Raw genomic sequence first — 6,585 nt, forward strand, 5'->3', positions numbered from 1 at the left:
ATTTGAGACTTTCGCTTATTCATATTATGCTTTGTTTTTATTGAATGGTCGATATTTGCTAAAAGAAGTAAGTTAAGTTGGCTTGCCTAGATCCTATTAGTAGGCACCATCACGACTCCTAAGGGTGGGAAATCCGGATTGTGGCATTCCTTCACAGGTATATTCTGCATACTACTCCTCCCATCTCTAAACTCCCCCATCTCCAACACTCCAAAACCTCCATTGCTTGTGAATTCTACTACACTCACACGATAGTCAGGTATTTGCTTCTACTCCTCTCTCCCTTTGTTTTCTCTTCTCTCCCTCTTCTGTGCTTAAGTCCTGCCATGACTATATTCCCCATTCCACTCTGATATATGTGAAAATAGGGTGAGGAAATTTGGTTGAGTGTAAATGTGTGTGTTGTATATCATGAACAAACTTGTGGGAATTCTGAGTAACCAATTTGTGTGAAGAAGAGGCCATTTTAAATTGCTTGCAAGATGTTCGACACAATGAAAAAAAATCTAGGCAGTTGAACAACTTGACAAATACCGCAAATGCGGTCAGTGTTCCGTGGATGCGTTATCGCACCTGCGATGATTTTTCGCAGGTGCGATTTTTGGCCAAGCCGAGAAACCTCAGATGCGGTGAGTTTTCCGCATAAGCGGAACCGCTAATGCGGTAGAATTTCCGCAGATGCGGTAAAATTTCCGCAGAAGCGGTACCGCTCCTGCCGCTTGTTTTCCGCAGATGCGAAAACTAGGCAGATTGCACAATTCCAGTAGCTTTGCATCAGGGCCTTCCCGGGGCCATTCAACTGGATTCTTTGGCCTAATTGTAGTATTTGAATTGATTAACATGATTATATCGCCCGACTGACTTTGTTTTGATTTTGTGAAGGTACTTTGATTGAAAATGGACCCGAACATAGATGAAAATGCTTAACACCAACATGAAATTAAGGAGGATGTTGAGGAACCATATGATGAATCACGCTTCATGTCAGCTGACTGTCAACGTAGATATTTGGACGAACTCATCAAAAAAGGATAGTGCTTTAAAAGGGGATCCACGAAGAAAAATTGGCCGAGGAGCTCCCCGATTTCTATGCCTGTCTCCATACATCCGGATGGTCATATTTCATTCCCACTCCATGCAAAGCTAATGAGTAGTGGGTTCGTGAATTCTACGCCAACCTCAGGCGCACAGATTTTTCCAACCCACAAATCGTCTTCAGAGGAAAATTGGTAAGGTTTGGGATAGAACAAATAAATGACACTCTTGGGATTCAAAACTATCCAACAAAGCCGGTGCAAGAGAGATATCATTGTGACAACAGGGAGTGGCTTTTCTCCAAACTCTTCCCTCCAAGCTTGAGAGCCAAATGGGGTAAGCGGAGAAAAGGTTTGAGATCAATGGACTTCACTGCTAAAGCGAAAATATGGTTGTACATCCTTTGCAACAGTGTGTCTCCTTGTGGAAACATCTCAGACATTTCCTACACCAGGGCATTGATCATTGCATGCATCCTGGACGACATTGTGAATGTCGGGTGTCGCACCCCCTTTTTCTCACGAAATCGGGTTTATGACATTTAGGAGGACAACTCGTTTCCTTTTGGGAATTGAGTTTTTGAATTTGAAGAGTCGCCACCTAATGATTAAAGTGCATTAGGATACTAAGAAGGGTTTGAGTTGAAGAACCAGAGTTTGGGTATGGGCTAGAAATTATCCAGAGGGGAAGGTGTTAGGCACCCATTAGGATCCACAAGTGTGGTTCCCGACCATGTTACAATTGTGACTTTAAAAAACAAGTAAGCAAATAAAGGTCTCAAATAGAAGGGGGGTTTCTTATAATATTGCAAGTAAATTGAAAGTTTGAAATAAATAAAGAAAGCAGAGCTTTTAAGAAATAGTTTGAATAATTCTGAAAATAAATATAAACAAATAAAAGGGAAGGGGGTCCTAGGCTTATGAACAATATGGATTACATCAATGCAATACCCGGTAATCACTCCTCAAAAGAGGGGCTACATGAGGAATTAGCGCACCGGTCATCATATCCATATATACCATTTACCACCCCGTTAAGGTATTAAGGCGCGGAATAGTATCACTACTTATTGCATGCTATAACCCATCCCAATCCTATCAGTCCCGGAGGCATTTGGAACTACTAATCCTAAAAGGGAAGGAAATTGGGTTTTTTCAGAGTTTAAAAGGACAAAATTCTAATGCGATAAACAAAACACATAAAGCAGTTAAGGAGAAACACATAGCAATTTAAAGGCTCAAACAGACCTCCTCACTTAAAGAAGCAAATTGTTTAGCATGACTTACATATACTGGTTATGGTCTGAATTAAACTCAAAGCGTTAAGGCAGGTTAATTTATCACATATTTTCAGATAAGAAGTCCGAATTAGGCCTGCCTGCTGGTTGTAATTATCAAAGACTGTTGCAATTAATTAATTACCTGGTGGCTTGCCTAGGTGATACCTATAGGCATGATATCTAATAATGCGGAAAACGTATTGATTATAAAGAAGGATTACTGATTTTAGAAAACAAAAATAAATTCTCCAGATAATAAGCGACATTACTGCTGATTTTAGACTTGTAGATGAAATAGATGAATCAGATCCAAACGGTTACTCCTATAGGCATGGTTTCTAAGCGTTATTTATTTTAAGATGATTATCAGAATGCAAGAATCCTATAGGCATGGTATCTAGGATGCAATTTGATTATGTTTTAACCTACAGACTGTTTGCCTAATGACAAATGTATATGCAGAAGTGCAGAAGATCTACAATCATGATTTCTATATGCAGAAGTGCAGAAACTTATAGACATGATTTCTATATGCATAAGTGCAGAAACTTATTGACACGATTTCTATATGATGTGCAGAAGGGCAGAAACTTATAAGTAGGATTTCTATATGCAGATGCATAAGTGCAAAAACTTATAAGCATGATTTCTATATGCAGATGCATAAGTGCAGAAACTTATAAGCAAGATTTCTATATGCAGATGCATACGTAAAAAGCAGGAATAAATACCTAGGATCATGGTTTATACCCGTATGCATACAAGAATGACCCTCCCCTTTTCACTATGTCACGACCCAAACTGATGGGCCGCGACGGGCAACCCGGTACCTTACTCAATCGAGTACCAACATAACGTATCTTTCTTATTACATTATCGTATACACATGACATACGACTCTAATAGTCCAAAATGATTATTCATAAACTCAAGACATTGGCCGACAAGGCCGTAAAATCTTTCACGTACAAGACATATGTCTACAAGCCTCTAAGAGTACATAAGTGTCACAAAGGTCGGGACAGAGTCCCGCCAAACCAAATAATAGACGTTTCTAAATCTTACTAACCAAATACGCAACTCCGAAGCAAATAGAGCGCACCAACATCTTCCGCTGAGCTGATAGCCTACTTGGAGGGCTCTCGACCTATCTATCAGGACCTGCGGGCATGAAACACAGCATCTCCAGGCAAAAGGGACGTCAGTACGAATAATGTACCGAGTATGTAAGGCACACAAAGAGATACATGCAAGACATGGAAGAAATATAGAGTACATGACTTAACCTGTAAGTCTGAATAACTTTGTAAATCATAAATTACCTTTAGCGTCATGCATATAGGTATGAATGTCATGTCGTGCATAGGTACATGTTTCATAACATCATAGACTCTGAGGGCATCCCATCATATCATATAGGCCACTGTGGGCAAAATCATCATCGTATACCAGCTGATCAGGTGGTGGTGCGTATATAACACCATAAACTTTTCCATATCCCATATACATATATACACGTATATAACGCCGTTTGAATACATAAATATATATGCGTATATAACGCCATTTGAATACATACCCGTATATGCGTATATAACGCCGTTTGACCCATATATATATATATATATATATATATATATATATATATATATATATATATATATATATATATATGTGTGTGTGTGTGTGTGTGTGTGTGTGTGTGTGTGTGTGTGTGTGTGTATGTGTAATCGGGTTTACGACATTATGGACAAAACAACTCTTATTCCCTTTTGAGGAATCAGGTATTGGATTTTGAAGAGTCGCCATCTAATGATTATAGTGCATTAGGACACTTGAAAGAAAAGAAGAAGATTTTTTGAAAGAAGACCAGAGTTCGGGTAAGGGCTTGAGATTATCTCGAGGGGAAGGTGTTAGGCACCCCTCAAGATCCACTAGTGTGGTTCCCGGCCATACTTAGTTGTGACTTTAAGAAGAGTAGAAGTAAACTAACAATGTTGGCACATAGGGAATACAAATAAGTTGAAAGTTTTGAAAGCAAAGAAAGAAAGAAGACATAAGTGGTTTTTGGAAAGATTAGTTGAAGAAAACATTAAAAGTTTTAAGAAAACATCACATCATATAACTAAAGAAAAGAGGTCCTAGGTTTAAATATAATATGGATCACTTTGGTGCAATACCCAGCAATCATTCTCACACGAAATATTAGCGCACCAGTCATCATATCCATATTCTACCCTTCCCACCCCGTTAAGGTATTAAACACGATTAGTCTCTTTTACTTATTGCATGCTAATACCCGTGCCAACCTGTCAGTCCCGGGGTTTAGGACTCCTAATCCTAAAAAGATGGAAAGGAAGCATAGACATATATGGAGTTTCAAAAGGATAAAAGACTAAGGAGACAAGCAAAACAAGAAGCAAATATTGAGGGAAGAAACAAATACACGAAAGGCTTATATAAACCCCATGAATCACATAGCAATTAGTGTAGCATGTCTTGCAGATACTGATTTGGTCTTTAACAATTAAACGGCGGACAGATTAGTTTAACACATAGAGTTGGATAAAAAGTCTGTATTAGGCAACCCGGATCTAATTGTCAGAGGTATTTTATACAAGTTACTGATTAAGAACCTAATGCAAAAGAGTTTGAAACAGAAGGTTGGAAAATCACAGAAGTTCAGAGGGGTCTTTGAAAAATAAGCAGAATTGTTTCAGTAGAAGTACAACGGAATTGTAACGTAGAGTTTCAGAAGTAAGAATGCTTTAAAAGGGGAATGAATTTGAAACCTGTTTTGAAAGAGAGCTCCATGAGGCGAATAAAATTCAGGCAGAGAGTTGAAAAAACGTTTTGGAAAAAAAAATGCAAGTTTAGAAAATTTGCAGACAAGTTTGGACTCTTTGTTTGAAACGCTGAAGCCAAAGGCCGGATTATTACTTACACAGATTTGGGCGAGTCTGAAACCCTATAAGCAAGATATCTATACCTTAATTTTCTCTTAAGACTCGTTACTGTTATTAAACGTTAAGAAAAAGAGTATTTGATTACCCTACGATTTGCCTAACATTTCGCGCGTTCCTTATAGGCATGATTTCTATATGCAATTAGTTGATTATTAGGTCATATAGGCAGGATTTCTAATGATTTGCAACATGGTTGAACATTAAATCCTATAGACATGATCTCTAAATGATTGAATGAAAGGAATGCAAAAGCCTATAGACATGATCTCTAGGAGATTTAAACGTTGAACCTATAGGCATGATATCTAAGTGATTAAATAACAATATTGATCCTATAGGCATGGTATCTACCCTTTAACATATGCAAGTAAATATAAACCCCTCCCATACCCTTTTACTAATATTTCCCCGAGTTCCTTTTTTTTACAAGATTATTACAGAACCAGAAGAAAGAAGGTAAACAAAAATACATCACAGCCTACAGCTAGATCTGAGCAACCTAATTCAATCTTAATATCCAATAACATGTGTTCCACCAAATCCGGATTCCAGAATCCAAGGCCTTCTCTTATTCAGAGTGTTTCAAAGTTCCAAGGAGCTTCAAGAGCCCAGGCAATGCTTACACTCTGAAGAGTAAATATTGTAACAGAATCATAGGCAAAAGCAAGTTTCAATTCAGTCTATAAACTCAGTGCGAGTTGAGAGCCTAGGGTTTCTAGAGTAGAACCCTAGAACCAAAACTCGCAAACATCCCAGCACAGGGTTTCAATCCGGGTAGAAAAAGAGAAGGTAAGCCCTCACAACAAGCTTAGGGAGCTCTTTCAGAGTTCTCTAAGGAAACACACAAACATTCGTAGCAAACTAGAAGAAGTAGAGTGAAAGCTTTTAAAGAACATATTTTAGAAGAAAGCTAAAAGGACTCAAACCAATTCAGTCATAGAGCGTAGGAAATAGTAAAAGAAACAAATTTCGGACCCAAAAGGATCCAGTAGAGGCAAACAATCTTAGTAGGAGAAACAGTAGAAAGTCATGCAAGATAAACGTGTGAATCATACTTGTAAAAAACCAGTAGAAGCAATAAGGGAGTAAAAACATGCATAAAAACGGACGAAAACACATAAGTATGACATGGACACACAGATTCACACAAAGAAAGAAAAAGAAGAAGAATCGTTTTAGGATTTTTTTGAAAACCCTAATTTTGAGCAAACTAATTTTAAAAGGGAAAATTGGGGAAAATCATTAAAACATCGAGTAGAACACAAATCTGTTACAAATCTAAGAAAACAAGGAAAGATAGAACCT

The sequence above is a fragment of the Nicotiana tabacum genome, chromosome 18, assembly GCF_000715075.1.
Source record: "Nicotiana tabacum cultivar K326 chromosome 18, ASM71507v2, whole genome shotgun sequence".
Classification (NCBI taxonomy): domain Eukaryota; kingdom Viridiplantae; phylum Streptophyta; class Magnoliopsida; order Solanales; family Solanaceae; genus Nicotiana; species Nicotiana tabacum.